An 18,635-nucleotide genomic window follows, 5' to 3' on the forward strand; every position below is an offset into this window, starting at 1 on the left:
TTTTTCACAGATAGAGCACATGCCCATTATGGTCTATTTGGCTGTTCACTTGCCTATGTTTATTTTTTGGACCAAGAGGTCTGTACTACATTGAGCCCATTATTGATGTGAGACACGGATCATAATTACCCATATATGTCAATGGGCCTTTGAAAATCACAGACAGCACATGCTGTTGCAGAGTGCATCTTCTTACAGTCACCACTGTACTTACGAGAGCTTCAATCTGCAAGATATCTTGAGTAAACAGTATTTACTTCATACTGGTTAAACATGAGATACAATTCAGTGTCACACAGTCCGTGTGCAGCTGACATAACACATTCAGGAAAAGAAAGAAAAACACAGGAAGTAAAAACAACCAACAATTAAGTAAAAACAACCAACAATTAAGAGCTTTCCTCCCCCACATTACAGCAAGCATATAACTTTACACACTATCGCCATCTGCTTTCTGGTTAGTATAAAGTCCTCCTTTCACTTATAATAAGTCCTAATCTGTTTCATATGCCAACACATGCATCGCATCAGTGTACAACACCCTTTCTCAACAGTAAGGACTTATTCAATCAAACCCAACTTTTTTAATAGTCTCTGGTGTTTATCAGCATTCAACGCCTTCGTGAAGATGTCTGCTGTTATTTCTTCAGTAGGACAATACTCTTACTTCAAGACTCCTTGATCCTGATGATCTCTCAAGAAATGATATTTCACATCAATATGCTTGGTTCTTGGATTGACTCTTTCCATCTGAGAAAGAACAAGACATCCTTGATTGTCCCCTTTCAGTTTTGTTGGTTCCAGCTGTGGTTGTCCTAATTCTGTCAACAATTGTCTTAACCACAGTACTTCTTGACTCGCATGTGCTGCGGCAACATATTCTGCTTCTGTTGGAGACAGTGTCACAATTGACTGTTTCTTACTTGTCCAACTTATTGGTCCACCTGAGAGAAAAAAATATGTCCACTGGTAGATCTTCTGTCAGTTGGATCTCCATCCCAATCTGCATCAACATATCCTGTTAAAATGCAATTATCACTTGTGGGTAATTTCAGCTTAACATAGCTAGTTCCTTTCAAATAACGCATTACTCTCTTCACGGCATTCCAATCAGCTTTATTTGGTTTTGACACCTTTCTACTCAGGATTCCTACTACTGCTGCGATGTCTGGTCTTGTAACGGTCGCTAGATACAGTAGTTTTCCTATTGCTGTTCTGTATTCTTCATTATTTGGTAGCATATTCTTTTCACTGTTCATCTCTTTGAGATAATTAGTTTCCATTGGAGACTTTACTGTTTTTGCATCCTTTAATCCAAATTTTTCTGTTATGTCTTGAATCATGTGATTTTGATTCAGTAGGAAACTTCTGTCTTCTTCTCTTTCTACCTGTATTCCTAGGTACTGTTTTACATTTCCCAAGTCTTTGATTTCGAAATGTTGCTTCAGGATTTTTAGAATGTTTTCTTTATCCCTTTCTTGTTTAAAACAAATCAAAATGTCGTCTACAGATATGAGCACATAAATCCATCTATTAATCAGCCTTTTTGTGTACAAGCATGGATCAGCTTTGCTTCTTTGAAATTTTTCATTTGTAAGTACTTCCGTGATTTTGTCATTCCACGCTTTAGCTGCTTGCTTTAAACCATATATGCTTTTCTGTAGTTTGCAAACTTTGTTTGGATTTCTTTCATCTTTGAATCCTGGAGATTGTTCCAGGTTAATGTCTTCTGTTAAATCTCCATTCAGAAAAGCTGTCTTTACATCCAGAAGTCTCAGTTCCATCTGTTTCATTGCTGCAGCTGTAAGTAAAGTTCTTATTGTAGTGTGTTTGATAACTGGAGCAAATGTCTCATCATAGTCTTCTCCATATTTTTGAGAATACCCTTTAGCTACGAGTCTTGCTCGGTATCTTTCAGCTGTGCCATCTGTTTGGTATTTTACTTTAAAAATCCATTTACATCCTATGGCTTTTCTTCCTTCTGGTAAATCTGTTAGTGTCCATGTATTTGAATCATGCATGGATTTAATTTCTGTTTCTGTTGCTTCTATCCATTTATTAGCTTCTTCTTCAGGAAGTTTAGATATGTCTTCCCAAGAGGTAGGCTCATAGATTTTTCTTATGCTTGTCTTGTATGAGAGACGTTTTGGTGGTTTTCCTTTGTTCTCTCTCATTGAACGTCTTTGTTCTGTGTCTGTTTGTAGTTGTTATTCTTCACTTTCAGTATTTTGTTCTTCATTAATTTCTACTTCTTTCTCATCAGATGTTTCTTCAGTTATGTCACTATTATTTTTCTCATTTTTTGTTTCAACTGAAATCATAATGTCTTCATTTAAATCTTCAATGAATGTCACACTGTTACTCACCGTAACTCTGTCTATTTTGGGATCTAGGATTCTATATCCTTTGCAATTTGCACTATATCCAACGAATATTCCTTCCATGAATCTGTTTTGAAGTTTGGAACGTTTTTCTGTTGAAATGAATATAAAACTTTACATCCAAAACTTTTAAATGATTGACACTTGGTTTCATACCTTGCCACAGTTCATATGGAGTTTTCATCAGTTTTCTGGAAAAAAAGTCGGTTCTGTAGATATGTAGCTGTCATTGCTGCCTCACCCCAATATTTCTCTGGTAGTTTGGAATCCGTCAGCATACATCTTATCATTTCTGTTAGAGTTCTGTTTTTCCTTTCTGCTACTCCATTTTGTTCAGGTGTGTATGGAACAGTTTTCTGGTGTTCTATTCCATTTTGTCTTAAGTAGTCTTCTATTCTGTGACCTATAAATTCACCTCCATTTTCACTTCTGATGACAATTGGCTTCCTTTGAAATTTGTTACTTGATCTTGTTACATAGTCTACAAGTTTATCAAAAACTTCACTTTTGTTCTTAATTAAGTATGTGACTGTGTATCTTGAGTAGTCATCTATAAAAGTCAACATGTATCTATTGCCTCCTGATGTAGTCACTTTCATGGGTCCACATACGTCAGTATGCACCAAATTAAGTGGTCTTTCGCTTTTCATCTCACTTTCTTTTGGAATAGATATCCTTGTGGCTTTGGATTTTATACAACATTCACATCTTACGGTAATTGAGCAATCTGATATCTTTAAATCTTTTGTCAATTCTTTTCTCTGTAGTTCCCTTATACTGTCAGGGTGTCTATGTCCTAGACGTCTATTCCACATGTGAATACAGTTTTTGTGATCATGTGTACATACCGTCATCTGTTCCTTTGGTGTGTCAAAATGATATAATTGTTCATCTGCCTTGACTTTGGTGATCACCTTGTTTCCTGCAATAATTGCACACTCATTGTCTTTGAATTTTACTGTAAGTCCTTTTGCTGTTAAACGTTTCACAGATAATAATCCGCCTTCCAATTTTGGAACATACAACACTTCCTGTACAAGTATCTTTGAATCTTGTCCGAACTTGTTTGAACAATTTAGCATACCTTATCTGATACCTTCTGCGGTTATTTTGCTTCCATCTGCAAGATAAATGGCTTCTTTCTTATCTAAATCAAGATCAGTAAAGAAATTCTTGTCACTTGTCATATGACTCGTTGCTCCTGAATCAATAAACCAACCAAGTGATAATTTTTTGTCTGTTACTTTAAATGTGCCATTTCAATTATTCTCACATGAATCGGAAGTTGTGTTTTTTACTTTCTGTGTATGCTTTTTATGTTGAAATTTTTGTTGTTCTGCTTTCCATATGGTACAGTCTTTCTTTAAATTACCTTTTTTCTTACATCTGAAGCATTCTCTTGTCTCTTTATTATAGGATTTTTTAAATTCTGTAGCTTTAAGAGCGTTTTCACTGTCCTTTTCAGTAGAAGAGTCATTTCTTTGTTCTTTTCTTCTCTGATATTCATCTATCAGTCTTGTTTTCACAAAATCTAATGTAATGTCAGTTTCTGGTCTCGTCTCAAGGGCATTTATCAAGGCTGTATACGAATCTGGTAAACTTCACAATAATATAGCTGCTACATGACTTTCTTTAATGTCTTCACCAATAGATCTTAGCTGTGATATCAGTTCTATCTTTGAGAATATGTGCTTCTGCATGTCGTCACTTGCACTCAATCTCATACTGTAAAGCTTTCTTAATAAAAATAACTTGTGATTCATGCTAGGTCTTTCATACAGTTTTCTTAATTCTTCCCACATTCCTTTTGCTGTTTCTTCATTTCTTATATGTATTAATTGAGCATCATCCACTAATAAGCTAATGGTGGCTCTCGCTTGTCTATTCTTCTTATCCCATGTCTGATTATCTTGATCTGGTCTTTCTGTAACAATTACTTCCCATAAATTATCCTTAGATAACAACATCTCTACTTTGAATTTCCATAACTGATCATTTTCACTATTCAGTTTAGCTACTGTGAATTTCAGTTCTGTGTTACTCATCATCTTTATATAGTCTTACTTGTTTAGAGAGTTGTACTGAAGATATTCTCCTGTTTTTTTATCTTGCTGATAGTTCCTGTATGTCCTGCCTGTGTTGAATTCTCTGTAAATATATCCAGCTCCTGGGATCATGAATTCCTCTGTCACTCTGTATCTGGATTTATTTCCTTCTGTTTACAGAGATTATCTGTGTGCTCCGTTATCTGGGGTTATAAACCAGGATCCTCTTGTAGTGTGGGCCTGTAGTGTCTGGGCTTTAGTGTCTGGGCCCATAACCTGTCGCAGAGTGCATCTTCTTACAGTCACCACTGCACTTACGAGAGCTTCAATCAGCAAGATATCTTGAGTAAATAGTATTTACTTCATACTGGTTAAACATGAGATACAATTCAGTGTCACACAGTCCATGTGCTGCTGACATAACACATTCAGGAAAAGAAAGAAAAACACAGGAAGTAAAAACAACCAACAATTGAGAGCTTTCCTCCCCCACATTACAGCAAGCATATAACTCTACACACTATCGCCATCGGCTGTCTGGTTAGTATAAAGTCCTCCTTTCACTTATAATAAGTCCTAATCTGTTTCATATGCCAACACATGCATCGCATCAGTGTACAATTTGTGTGCTGTCCTTGAGTAACGCTGTAAGGACATGTTCACACGTTTAGTATTTGGTCAGTATTTTACATCAGTATTGTAAGCCAAAACCAGGAGTGGAGCAATCAGAGGAAAAGTATAATAGAAGCACGTCACCACTTCTGTATTTCTCACCCACTTCTGCTTTTGGCTTACAGATACTAATGGAAAATACTGAGCATATGAATGTGGCCATATGGGTAGGAAAATATTTGCAGTTTTTCTTCAGCAGTGAAAAATCACTGAAAATACTAATTGTAAAAACTGACACACGGACCAAATACTGATTAATATCAGATCCAAAACACTGATGAACAACGGCCAATGTTTTTACGTAGGAGGACTAATTTTATGTAGTGATTTGGAGGATATCCATCCTCAAGGTGTGCCTCAGCATTTTAAATTCCAGCAGAAAAAGGCGCAACAAGCGCAACAAAAGAAAAATAAAAAGCAAAAACAAAAATAGCAGCTCTCCTGGGCACACAACTTTGGTGCTGCTTAAGGCCCTCCTGGCCTGGGAGGTAGGGGAACAGTCCTCCACATATATATTCTTTTTAACTTATTTCAACATGGGGCACTCCGCCCCCATTGGGAAACAGTCCCAGGAACAGGACCACATTCCGGTGGGTCCTAGTAAGAGAAGAGGTGAAAGGTCAAAGGACCTTTTAGCCTACTCACTTCTTCCGGGCCTCCCGTCGCTCCTTCATGAAGGCGGCCCATGCTGCAGACAAAGGTGGCTTCCTCCATTTCCACGGCTGATCGGGGTATCTGCTAGGCCTGGGGTCCTCGTCCGAGGACGTAGCACTGCCACAGGCGACCTGGGTAGGGCCGTAGCTGGTCACAGAAAAATGATGGACCTCCTGACTGGCACCAGCCTGAGTCTCTCTGGCAGTCCCTTGCTCAACTGCCTCAGTCCCTCCTGGGTGTTGTGGTGCCGACTCCTTCTCTGGCACCTCACTAAGGAAATCAGCTTCCTTGTCGCTTGCGACATCCTCCTCCTCGTCGCTTACAATTTCTCCCAACTGCCGCCTCCTAGGCTCCTCTGCTGGCGGATTACTGGCCTTAGGTGGGGACAGAAAGCCTTTCGGGGCTTCCCTAGCCCAGCGCTGCTTAGCCTCCCTCTTGGCCCTTCACTGGAAGACTTCCCTGTCCTTCTCAAGGACATCTTCCCACTTGTATCGACGGGTGAGCACAGCCGCGTACCACCCCCTGGAACATTCACATTTTACGAAGTGGACTATGTCCCCCACACGTAGATTGTGGAGACGGTCAGGCAACTAGTCGCGTTTGATAACCTCCCGAGTAACGAACACCTCGTGCCCGATCCACTCTTCCTCCAGGAATCCGTACCCCTCACGGATGTGAAACTCAAGGACTCGTCCCCGAGTCTGGGAGTCCTCCACCGACTCTCTCCGCGCCGCGTTGGACCCTTCCAGCCAGCCTCTGAGGAAGGTGTCGGTCCATCGCCGCTGCTCTCTTGGCATCATCGGGGGGTTGCGGGTAGTCCACCTCAGACTCCCGAGCTCGGCGTAACGTTTCGCCGAAGGGGTGTCGATGGCCTCCACCGCCAGCTGCCAGAAACTCTCTTGCGGGGCCATCTTCCTGGGAGGCCTCGCCTCCGCACCACCCCCTTCAGGCCTAGGGGCCCCTGTCGCCGTGGAAGCTGTTGCGGCAGGCTCCGCAGGCGAAACCGGCCACTGGGGTATAGGCTGCACACCTCCGTCAGGCTCCGCTGCAGCTGTTGCTTCGGCCCCACCAGAATGTTCTCCACCCTCGACCGAGGGGGACGAGTCTTCCGACATCCGGCTCCAGCACCACATACGGAACTCATGGACGAGCAGGCCCAGCTCCGGATCGGACCTAGTGGACCACTGGACAGCCACTGGGGGCAAGGATTCACGGGCAGCATCCACAGGTGAGCGACTCTCGATTGCGGCCCCTGGGGTACTCAGCTCTAAGATCTCCTCCTCGGCGATCATTCCGGACAGGTCATCTGATCCTCCGGTCGCCATCTCTCAGAGCGTCCACCGCAGCACCTCCTTCCTCTCGTGCGCTGAACAGAAAATGGCGCTGGTCGCTTACCAGTGACGCATTTCCTGCGTGTCCAACTCCTCCTCTTCCTGGGCCGGCTTTCTGACGTGACCGCTGCGTCACTCGTCACTCTCGGCAGCTCCGCCTTCAGCTGCGCCCCTACTCTGTGCGCGCTGATACTCACGGGGCCGGACTTCACTTTACGCCGCGCCCTCTTCCTCACTGGACGTCCCATCCTGGGACGCATCTTCACTGCTGGGCCCATCCTTCTTTGGGCCGGAACTCGTAGGGGCTGGACATCTTTTCGCGCTCTCCGGTGCCGTCCACTCCCACGATAGGCGGTCCTTCTCCCAGACTTTACCGCCATTGTCACTATCTTGGAATCCATGCTTCGGGCCATCATCTTGGGCCGCATGCGTTCCAACACTTTCTCCTCAGTGTTCTGCGTCGGCTCTTCCCCGCTTTCTTCATGCGAGGAGCTCGCATCCTGCTGACTACGCTAAATGTAAGGTGCCCCAGCGAGGCAGTCGTGGGCGAGCTGTAGCCCCCTCTCACTCTGGCAACCTACAGACAATACGTGTCCTCCCTCTGATGTGTGGCTGTGTATGTGGGGCTCTCCACTTACTTCAAACCATCCGATCACGGCTGTCTCCAGGCATTTCTCTTCTGGGACCAGGGCAGCAATAAATTCAGAGGACACGAGGTTCTTAACCAGAACTTGAACTTTACTTGGGGAAGAGGAATATGTACAATATTTACAGGCAGATATAATGGATAAGGCCCGACAGGTTATCATCTCTCTCACAGGCGCTGGCAACTCCTTCAGCCCTGGTTCCCTCTTTAAGTGAAGCATCTCTGTGACTCTAATCTCTGGCCCAAGAGACTCTTCCGCAATACTAACAGTGATCTGGATACGATATCTCTCCCCCACGTCTTAGCCTGGAGTCCTATTTATCTTCCTCTGCTTCCTGCAGACTAGAAGTGCCCCGGGTCCTCACTAGCTCTGATGAGTTTCTCTGGCCGGCTAACAGGACTCTTGCTCTTGCGTAGGGAGACTTTCACACTGGTGATCCCACTGTCTGAGGGTATGGAGCTCCCATCTACCCTAGCAGCCACATATATTCAGGCTGCCTGTATGGTTCTCTGTCCTATCTCTTACTGAAGAATCACTTCCTGATTCTGGAAACTAAACAGAGATTTTCCTAATGTGCCCACCCTCAGTGAGCTGTCAGCACACAGAATTAACTCATCTCTGTCTGTAACACTGCTAGCAGACTCAACCTGATATCTGCACCCAGGACAGTGGCATCTTGTGGCTGTTTTCAGGTACTGCAGCCCACAAGGAATTATGCCAGGAACAAGCTCTATGTCACTCCAGGCTTGATCAGGGCACTAAGTTCCCCCTCTACTCTACTGACTGGACCACTAAAGCTAACCCCTTAGCTTGGTTTACCAATAGCTCAGAGAGGTCTGACTTCAGGAACACTTCCTTTAACTATCTCAGTGCCAAGGGAAGGCTACGCCCTTCCCCACTATTACATGCCCAGCATAGTCGACAAAAGTGGCCTTGATTTATAAGCTTTAATTACCAGCCTGGTATACAGTTTTGTTTCTGGAAACAGGTCCAACAGATAAATGTTATGTGTGCTCTTTCTTGTAATGAGCAGGAAAAGATCAGGATGTTTTCAGCTTCCGAATGTAATGCTCATTTACTAATAATAAGCAGACATATTAAAGGGGTTGTTCATACTGGACATCTCCTTATTAATGGTCCCTGGCAGGTGAAAAAAAAAAAAAAAAATTTTCACTTATCGGACTTGCACTACTCCTTTGAACTCAGAGCTGCAACTAATCAGCAGCCACCTGAATCGCCGCAGCATTCACATTTCCATAAACTGGAAGAAACAGTGGTTATACATTATAATACAAAGTGGCATATTTCTTAATTAAAAATAAACTGTATTTGTTGACCATAGCATCCAATCATAGAATAGATTTTATCTGAGTTGTTTTAAAAAAATAAATTCCCCAACAATTCACAGCAATGTTATCTATACTAAATTGTGAGGATCTATTATAATTGATGTTACTGCTGTTCAAATGCTGGGGATAGTGCTACACTGAAATGCTTTAATATGCAAACATTATATGTTTGCATATTGTAACTGCATTACTTCTATAGAAAATGTTTAAAAAGGAAGGTACTTAGCGCACAAATTGGCCAATTAATGAGAGCCCATTAGCCATGACAAGGAGTATGCCTTTGATGGGACCCTACACCTAAAATGTCACTCACTGGCAGAAAGTCTACAAATTTAAGTGCAGGTAGGATCCAGCTCTAATTAAAAATGCCTTAGGCTGATGGGAGGAGTGCTCAGTCAAAGGAGTACGCTTTGTTGGGGCTAGTGGGCTTCCATGAATTGGGCAATTTGTATGCTAAGTACCTTCATTTTTAATCATATTTGCTAGAGCAGTAGTGCAGTTTCAATCTCATACATTCAATGTTTGGATATTATAACATTTCAGAGTATTTTCTTGGTATTATTGAATAGTCGTGATGGCTTGCACCTGTTCACACTTGCCTTGTTCAGTTTGGAGGTGCTGGTTAGTGTTTGATATTTGTAGTATACTGCTTCTGACTAAGCACTCCTACCATCAGCCTAAGGCGTTTTTAATTAGAACTGGATCCTGCCTGCCCTTAAAATTGTAAATGCCACCGGTAAATGCTTTTTAATGTTAGGATAATATCAAAGGGGTACGTCTTTTAAGGGCTAGTGGGCTCCCATTAATTGGCCAATTTGTGTGCTAAGTACCTTCATTTTTTAACATATTTTATATAACATTAATGCAGTTCCAATTTCATATATTTAATGTTGGCATATTATAGCATTTAAGAGTGCAGTTTTATTTTCTTGGTTATACTGAATAATCGTGACGGCTTGCACCTGTTCACACTTTCCTTATTCTGTTTGGAGGTGCTGGTCAGTTTTTTGATATTTCAAATGCTGGGCATATACCACAGACTTTACCATCAACACTTCAATGGGTGAATTCCATTGTGAATATCTACTGAACAAATTGATATGCTGCGGATGACAAATCTGCAACACTGGTCAATTTACTGGGCAGATTTTCTCAGATAAGTTTACGTGACATCTCACCCGTCGCTCGGGTACTGTAATAATTTTTGGATCTTCTGTCTGGGAAATTTGAGACATCTATTTCCCATGTGAAAAATGAGGACCAAAATATATACGAATGCTAGTCATATAATTCCAAGTTCATTGACGTGCAAAATAACTGAATTCTAGAGTTTTAAACTAGCCCTGGCATGAAGTCTTCTCTGAAAACATGAAAAGAATGTTTCTAATAATCATCTTAGCAATAATGAAGCTGGAATCAGAGCCGAGCCATATGATATACAGATAACCTATGGATGGGGGGCTCAGGTCAGGCTCACGTGATTCCCACTTTATCATGACCAACATAAACCAACATTGGGCTTACCCTCCGCATTGGCACCTTAAAGGGGTATTCCCATTTCCAAGATCCTATCCTATATGTAGTAGGTGTAATAATAATATTAGCAAATACCTCTAATTAGAAATGTAGTATAGTTCTTCTGATTAGCTATGTCGCTTACCCTGTGCAGGGTATTACAGTAACCTAGGTATCCATAGATCTTGCTTCAGTATATATCTTCAGTGAATCTCTTAGTGTGTTCAACTCAGTCTACAAATTTAGGTTTCTAATCTAGGATTTTAAAATAAGTGATCTCTGCTGGTTATTGCAGGATTCACTTACAAGCTTTAACCGTAGGCTTTCATTTCAATATGGAGCGAAGTGGGATAAGACATGATTTACTGCAGTCATTTACTTTCACCCAGTTGAGTGAGATAGTAAGTAAAGTGATGTGATTACAGCAGAATTGTCTCTAATTTAAGCAAGTAGTTTAAGAGGGTTGGAGTGACAAGTATTGTGAGCTCAAAGTGGCTCTGATAGGGTTATACTGAATCTGTAACCGGTTAGACAGTGATAACGTCTTCCTGTGAGCGACTGGAAGATGTCTGCTAAATAAACCGTTGAGTATTATTAAATGGCAAGGCTCATGACTAGAGATGAGGGGATCGATCAAGTTTGAGTTGATTTTCCTGAACTTGCCCGACACCATTTTTCACACTGCTGAAGCATTAGAGAATGGGCTAACATCATTTTGCACTGCCGTGAGAACCTCCCCATAATACCCTACAGCTATGACATTTTACGGATTATTATTTTTTTAAATTTATTTTACTCACTTATATAACGCCATTAATTGCACAGCGCTTTACAGACATTATCATACCTTGTACAGTAATGATCAGTACTTGGGCCATCACAGATCAACAGTTCCCAGTGGAGCACGGTTTATATAACGTCATTTTCCATCTCCATATACAAGTTTGGTATTGCCATAATTTTACTGACCTAGAGAACAAAACTTGAAAAACAATGATGGGTCTTGCAGTTTTTTTCTCAATTTCACCAACTTGGATTGTTTTTCCTGTTTTTCAGTACATGATTTGTTAATATTCATGCAGTCATTCAAAACTCTAAAAAATACCCCTCATACGGCTCTATCGATGGAAAAAATAAGAAGGTTATGTATCTTGGAAAAGGGGAACAAAAAAAGAAACTAAAAAAGTTAAAAATCAGCTGGTAATGAAGGGGTTAAAAGACGGCTGCAAATTTTTTTTGCAAATGATGCTCTGTGTGAAATCGCCCTTAGTTTAGATATTTCATGTTGAATGTTTACCCCGATATATAGTGAGTGTCATCTTTTTTGTTATTGTGAAACTGCCATCCTTTGTAGTTTTTGTACACTGATTTATTTTAATGAATGTAAGAGAAAAAAAAAAGATTTTCTAGCATCATTATTGAATGGAATTTTTTTTTAGCCTGTATTTGTTCTTATATTCCTTATAATTAAATATTGTCACTTATTTATTGCTGAGGGTCCGACATCTAAAACACCCACTGATTTGGGGAACAAAGAGGCCTCAGCCTTGCATCCCCAGTAAGCTACGTTCCATGATGAGTTATTGGTGAATTTTTGATGTTGCAGAATTTCTGCACCTATTTAGTAAATTAGGTTACTTGCGTTTTTTTCATTGCGTTTTTGAGTGTTGTTTTTCATATGGAATTTTAGCGTGTTTTTGATTCCTTGTGGTTTTTGTCTCTTGTTAGTGTGTCATCCTTTAAATAAAGCTGCTTTGCTTTTGATACTTCCTGGTATTTAGTTTTGACAAACCGTTATTGATACTGTCATGTGTGGATTACATGCATTTCTGATGCTTTTTCGCTGCGGAAACGCACTAAAAACGCATGTTTGTGTTTTTTATCTGCAGATTTTCCACATCTAATGCAAGTCTGTGTGAAAAATCTTCACATAAAACGCAGTGTACCCACAAGAGAAATTGATATGTTGGGGACTTGAAACATGCACTGTAGGTCAGATTATGCTTAGTAAAATAAAAGCACAGTAGGCATGAGATTTCTATAAATCCCATCCACTTTACTGGTACTGTAGGACAGTAAAACAACTGTAAGTCACAGTGTAAATACCCAGCATCAAAAACTCACCAAAAACTCATTGTGGGAACCCAGACTTAGGCCACGGCCCCACTATCAGTATTTGGTCAGTATTTTTTCCCAGGAGTGGGAGCCAAAACCAGGAGTGGGTGATAAATGCAGAATTGGCGACTTGTTTCTATTATACCTTTTCTCTGATTGTTCCTCACCTGGTTTTGGCTTCCACTCCTGAAAAAAAATACCGACCAAATACTGACCAAATGCTGATAGTGGGGCTGTAGCTTTACACTTATTCTCTGCACAGGGACAGTCCTGGCCACAATCTGCAGTGTGACTCTGTTTTAGTGAATGGGGTTGGCTGTAGCTTCCTGCCCAGCCAAGTGGTCTGAAGTGCAGTTGTAAAGGCCACACAGCATGGCTACTTAAAGTCTCATTCAGACATCCGTGAGTCACGTACAAATTCTCTCCATGAATGAAGTAAACCTTCAAGAAACCAACATTGCATAATCCCGTCCAAACGACAGCAGCCAAGCAGTCCAAAATCCAAAATGGCGAGTGCATGCAATGTCAGGCTTAGAGCCATAAGCCCCAAACTCATGTATAGAAAAAGGGTGTAAAAATACAGAGAGAACTTGTACAGAAAAGGGTGTATCACAGCACTCCTGTTGGTAGATAAATAAATCCTTTATTTCATCGCAAAAAAACAGGCAGCAACGTTTTTACTTTAAATGAGCTTGAGAAAAACTCATTTAGAGTCGAAACATTGCTGTTTTTGATACCTAGAATAAAGAATTCATTTATCTACTAACTGTAGTGCTGCGATACACCCATTTACTATACAAATTCTCCCTGTATTTTTCACAGATAGAGCACATGCCCATTATGGTCTATTTGGCTGTTCACTTGCCTATGTTTATTTTTTGGACCAAGAGGTCTGTACTACATTGAGCCCATTATTGATCTGAGACACGGATCATAATTACCCATATATCTCAATGGGCCTTTGAAAATCACAGACAGCACATGCTGTTGCAGAGTGCATCTTCTTACAGTCACCACTGTACTTACGAGAGCTTCAATCTGCAAGATATCTTGAGTAAACAGTATTTACTTCACACTGGTTAAACATGAGATACAATTCAGTGTCACACAGTCCGTGTGCAGCTGACATAACATATTCAGGAAAAGAAAGAAAAACACAGGAAGTAAAAACAACCAACAATTGAGAGCTTTCCTCCCCCACATTACAGCAAGCATATAACTTTACACACTATCGCCATCTGCTTTCTGGTTAGTATAAAGTCCTCCTTTCATTTATAATAAGTCCTAATCTGTTGCATGTGCCAACACCCTTTCTCAACAGTAAGGACTTATTCAATCAAACCCAACTTTTTTATTAGTCTCTGGTGTTTATCAGCATTCAACGCCTTCGTGAAGATGTCTGCTGTTATTTCTTCAGTAGGACAATACTCTTACTTCAAGACTCCTTGATCCTGATGATCTCTCAAGAAATGATATTTCACATCAATATGCTTGGTTCTTGGATTGACTCTTTCCATCTGAGAAAGAACAAGACATCCTTGATTGTCCTCTTTCAGTTTTGTTGGTTCCAACTGTGGTTGTCCTAATTCTGTCAACAATTGTCTTAACCACAGTACTTCTTGACTCGCATGTGCTGCAGCAACATATTCTGCTTCTGTTGAAGACAGTGTCACAATTGACTGTTTCTTACTTGTCCAACTTATTGGTCCACCTGAGAGAAAAAAATATGTCCACTGGTAGATCTTCTGTCAGTTGGATCTCCATCCCAATCTGCATCAACATATCCTGTTAAAATGCAATTATCACTTGTGGGTAATTTCAGCTTAACATAGCTAGTTCATTTCAAATAACGCATTACTCTCTTCACGGTATTCCAATCAGCTTTATTTGGTTTTGACACCTTTCTACTCAGGATTCCTACTACTGCTGCGATGTCTGGTCTTGTAACGGTCGCTAGATACAGTAGTTTTCCTATTGCTGTTCTGTATTCTTCATTATTTGGTAGCATATTCTTTTCACTGTTCATCTCTTTGAGATAATTAGTTTCCATTGGAGACTTTACTGTTTTTGCATCCTTTAATCCAAATTTTTCTGTTATGTCTTGAATCATGTGATTTTGATTCAGTAGGAAACTTCTGTCTTCTTCTCTTTCTACCTGTATTCCTAGGTACTGTTTTACATTTCCCAAGTCTTTGATTTCGAAATGTTGCTTCAGGATTTTTAGAATGTTTTCTTTATCCCTTTCTTGTTTAAAACAAATCAAAATGTCGTCTACAGATATGAGCACATAAATCCATCTATTAATCAGCCTTTTTGTGTACAAGCATGGATCAGCTTTGCTTCTTTGAAATTTTTCATTTGTAAGTACTTCCGTGATTTTGTCATTCCACGCTTTAGCTGCTTGCTTTAAACCATATATGCTTTTCTGTAGTTTGCAAACTTTGTTTGGATTTCTTTCATCTTTGAATCCTGGAGATTGTTCCAGGTTAATGTCTTCTGTTAAATCTCCATTCAGAAAAGCTGTCTTTACATCCAGAAGTCTCAGTTCCATCTGTTTCATTGCTGCAGCTGTAAGTAAAGTTCTTATTGTAGTGTGTTTGACAACTGGAGCAAATGTCTCATCATAGTCTTCTCCATATTTTTGAGAATACCCTTTAGCTACGAGTCTTGCTCGGTATCTTTCAGCTGTGCCATCTGTTTGGTATTTTACTTTAAAAATCCATTTACATCCTATGGCTTTTCTTCCTTCTGGTAAATCTGTTAGTGTCCATGTATTTGAATCATGCATGGATTTAATTTCTGTTTCTGTTGCTTCTATCCATTTATTAGCTTCTTCTTCAGGAAGTTTAGATATGTCTTCCCAAGAGGTAGGCTCATAGATTTTTCTTATGCTTGTCTTGTATGAGAGACGTTTTGGTGGTTTTCCTTTGTTCTCTCTCATTGAACGTCTTTGTGCTGTGTCTGTTTGTAGTTGTTATTCTTCACTTTCAGTATTTTGTTCTTCATTAATTTCTACTTCTTTCTCATCAGATGTTTCTTCAGTTATGTCACTATTATTTTTCTCATTTTTTGTTTCAACTGAAATCATAATGTCTTCATTTAAATCTTCAATGAATGTCACACTGTTACTCACCGTAACTCTGTCTATTTTGGGATCTAGGATTCTATATCCTTTGCAATTTGCACTATATCCAACGAATATTCCTTCCATGAATCTGTTTTGAAGTTTGGAACGTTTTTCTGTTGAAATGAATATAAAACTTTACATCCAAAACTTTTAAATGATTGACACTTGGTTTCATACCTTGCCACAGTTCATATGGAGTTTTCATCAGTTTTCTGGAAAAAAAGTCGGTTCTGTAGATATGTAGCTGTCATTGCTGCCTCACCCCAATATTTCTCTGGTAGTTTGGAATCCGTCAGCATACATCTTATCATTTCTGTTAGAGTTCTGTTTTTCCTTTCTGCTACTCCATTTTGTTCAGGTGTGTATGGAACAGTTTTCTGGTGTTCTATTCCATTTTGTCTTAAGTAGTCTTCTATTCTGTGACCTATAAATTCACCTCCATTTTCACTTCTGATGACAATTGGCTTCCTTTGAAATTTGTTACTTGATCTTGTTACATAGTCTACAAGTTTATCAAAAACTTCACTTTTGTTCTTAATTAAGTATGTGACTGTGTATCTTGAGTAGTCATCTATAAAAGTCAACATGTATCTATTGCCTCCTGATGTAGTCACTTTCATGGGTCCACATACGTCAGTATGCACCAAATTAAGTGGTCTTTCGCTTTTCATCTCACTTTCTTTTGGAATAGATATCCTTGTGGCTTTGGATTTTATACAACATTCACATCTTACAGTAATTGAGCAATCTGATATCTTTAAATCTTTTGTCAATTCTTTTCTCTGTAGTTCCCTTATACTGTCAGGGTGTCTATGTCCTAGACGTCTATTCCACATGTGAATACAGTTTTTGTGATCATGTGTACATACCGTCATCTGTTCCTTTGGTGCGTCAAAATGATATAATTGTTCATCTGCCTTGACTTTGGTGATCACCTTGTTTCCTGCAATAATTGCACACTCATTGTCTTTGAATTTTACTGTAAGTCCTTTTGCTGTTAAACGTTTCACAGATAATAATCCGCCTTCCAATTTTGGAACATACAACACTTCCTGTACAAGTATCTTTGAATCTTGTCCGAACTTGTTTGAACAATTTAGCATACCTTATCTGATACCTTCTGCGGTTATTTTGCTTCCATCTGCAAGATAAATGGCTTCTTTCTTATCTAAATCAAGATCAGTAAAGAAATTCTTGTCACTTGTCATATGACTCGTTGCTCCTGAATCAATAAACCAACCAAGTGATAATTTCTTGTCTGTTACTTTAAATGTGCCATTTCAATTATTCTCACATGAATCGGAAGTTGTGTTTTTTACTTTCTGTGTATGCTTTTTATGTTGAAATTTTTGCTGTTCTGCTTTCCATATGGTACAGTCTTTCTTTAAATTACCTTTTTTCTTACATCTGAAGCATTCTCTTGTCTCTTTATTATAGGGTTTTTTAAATTCTGTAGCTTTAAGAGCGTTTTCACTGTCCTTTTCAGTAGAAGAGTCATTTCTTTGTTCTTTTCTTCTCTGATATTCATCTATTAGTCTTGTTTTCACAAAATCTAATGTAATGTCAGTTTCTGGTCTCGTCTCAAGGGCATTTATCAAGGCTGTATACGAATCTGGTAAACTTCACAATAATATAGCTGCTACATGACTTTCTTTAATGTCTTCACCAATAGATCTTAGCTGTGATATCAGTTCTATCTTTGAGAATATGTGCTTCTGCATGTCGTCATTTGCACTCAATCTCATACTGTAAAGCTTTCTTAATAAAAATAACTTGTGATTCATGCTAGGTCTTTCATACAGTTTTCTTAATTGTTCCCACATTCCTTTTGCTGTTTCTTCATTTCTTATATGTATTAATTGAGCATCATCCACTAATAAGCTAATGGTGGCTCTCGCTTGTCTATTCTTCTTATCCCATGTCTGATTATCTTGATCTGGTCTTTCTGTAACAATTACTTCCCATAAATTATCCTTAGATAACAACATCTCTACTTTGAATTTCCATAACTGATCATTTTCACTATTCAGTTTAGCTACTGTGAATTTCAGTTCTGTGTTACTCATCATCTTTATATAGTCTTACTTGTTTAGAGAGTTGTACTGAAGATATTCTCCTGTTTTTTTATCTTGCTGATAGTTCCTGTATGTCCTGCCTGTGTTGAATTCTCTCTAATTATATCCAGCTCCTGGGATCATGAATTCCTCTGTCACTCTGTATCTGGATTTATTTCCTTCTGTTTACAGAGCTTATCTGTGTGCTCCGTTATCTGTGTTATAAAGCAGGATCCTCTTGTAGTGTGGGCCTGTAGTGTCTGGGCTTTAGTGTCTGGGCCCATAACCTGTCGCAGAGTGCATCTTCTTACAGTCACCACTGCACTTACGAGAGCTTCAATCAGCAAGATATCTTGAGTAAATAGTATTTACTTCATACTGGTTAAACATGAGATACAATTCAGTGTCACACAGTCCATGTGCTGCTGACATAACACATTCAGGAAAAGAAAGAAAAACACAGGAAGTAAAAACAACCAACAATTGAGAGCTTTCCTCCCCCACATTACAGCAAGCATATAACTTTACACACTATCGCCATCGGCTGTCTGGTTAGTATAAAGTCCTCCTTTCACTTATAATAAGTCCTAATCTGTTTCATATGCCAACACATGCATCGCATCAGTGTACAATTTGTGTGCTGTCCTTGAGTAACGCTGTAAGGACATGTTCACACGTTTAGTATTTGGTGATTATTTTACATCAGTATTGTAAGCCAAAACCAGGAGTGGAGCAATCAGAGGAA

General features: G+C 39.7%; 1 protein-coding gene across 1 annotated transcript in view; it reads left to right on the top strand.

Annotated features, from left to right (window-relative positions):
* The window catches only part of DRD1 (dopamine receptor D1), a 207,631-nt gene that overhangs the window by 178,344 nt on the left and 10,652 nt on the right, over positions 1-18,635 (top strand). The gene's annotated exons all lie outside the window — the stretch shown is intronic.

This window comes from Phyllobates terribilis, unplaced genomic scaffold, assembly GCF_046119375.1.
Source record: "Phyllobates terribilis strain yellow unplaced genomic scaffold, ASM4611937v1 Scaffold_11__3_contigs__length_659146591, whole genome shotgun sequence".
Classification (NCBI taxonomy): Eukaryota; Metazoa; Chordata; class Amphibia; order Anura; family Dendrobatidae; genus Phyllobates; species Phyllobates terribilis.